The sequence below is a fragment of the Phyllobates terribilis genome, unplaced genomic scaffold (assembly GCF_046119375.1).
Source record: "Phyllobates terribilis strain yellow unplaced genomic scaffold, ASM4611937v1 Scaffold_67__1_contigs__length_7525285, whole genome shotgun sequence".
NCBI lineage: Eukaryota > Metazoa > Chordata > Amphibia > Anura > Dendrobatidae > Phyllobates > Phyllobates terribilis.
The window spans coordinates 7,517,201-7,518,918 of NW_027362827.1; positions in this window are offsets into that span (position 1 = coordinate 7,517,201).

Consider the following 1,718-nt stretch of genomic DNA (forward strand, 5'->3'; position numbering starts at 1 on the left):
CATTATGACGTTGCCATGACGACCATTATGACGTTGCCATGACGACCATTATGACGTTGCCATGACGACCATTATGACATCACCGTTGCCATGACGACCATTATGACATCACCGTTGCCATGACGACCATTATGACATCACCATTGCCATGACGACCAATATGACATCACCGTTGCCATGACGACCATTATGACATCGCCATGACGACCATTATGACATCACCATTGCCATGACGACCAATATGACATCACCGTTGCCATGACATCACCGTTGCCATGACGACCATTATGACATCACCGTTGCCATGACGACCATTATGACATCATTGTTGCCATGACGACCAATATGACATCACCGTTGCCATGACGACCATTATGACATCACCGCTGCCATGACGACCATTATGACGTTGCCATGACGACCATTATGACATCACCATTGCCATGACGACCATTATGACGTCGCCATGATGACCATTATGACGTCGCCATGATGACCATTATGACGTCGCCATGATGACCATTATGACGTCGCCATGATGACCATTATGACGTCGCCATGATGACCATTATGACATCATCGTTGCCATGACGACCATAATGGCATCACCGTTGCCATGACGACCATAATGGCATCACCGTTGCCATGACGACCATCATTGTTGCCATGACGACCATTATGACATCACCGTTGCCATGACGACCAAGATGACATCACCGTTGCCATGACGACCAATATGACGTCGCCATGACGACCATTATGGCATCATTGTTGCCATGACGACCATTATGACATCATTGTTGCCATGACGACCATTATGACGTTGCCATGACGACCATTATGACATCACCGTTGCCATGACGACCATTATGACATCACCGTTGCCATGACGACCAATATGACGTCGCCATGACGACCATTATGGCATCATCGTTGCCATGACGACCATTATGATGTTGCCATGACAACCATTATGACATCACCGTTGCCATGACGACCATTATGGCATCACCGTTGCCATGACGACCATTATGACGTTGCCATGACGTCCATTATGACATCACTGTTGCCACGACGACCATTATGACATCATCGTTGCCACGGCGACCATTATGGCATCATCGTTGCCACGGCGACCATTATGACATCACCGTTGCCACGACGACCATTATGACGTTGCCATGACGTCCATTATGGCATCACTGTTGCCACGACGTCCATTATGGCATCACCGTTGCCACGACGACCATTATGACATCACGGTTGCCACGACGACCATTATGACATCACCGTTGCCACGACGACCATTAAGACGTTGCCATGACGTCCATTATGGCATCACTGTTGCCAAGACGACCATTATGACATCACCGTTGCCACGACGACCATTATGACGTTGCCGTGACGACCATTATGGCATCACCGTTGCCGTGACGACCATTATGGCATCACCGTTGCCGTGACGACCATTATGGCATCACCGTTGCCGTGACGACCATTATGGCATCACCGTTGCCGTGACGACCATTATGGCATCACCGTTGCCGTGACGACCATTATGGCATCACCGTTGCCGTGACGACCATTATGGCATCACCGTTGCCGTGACGACCATTATGGCATCACCGTTGCCGTGACGACCATTATGGCATCACCGTTGCCGTGACGACCATTATGGCATCACCGTTGCCGTGACGACCATTATGGCATCACCGTTG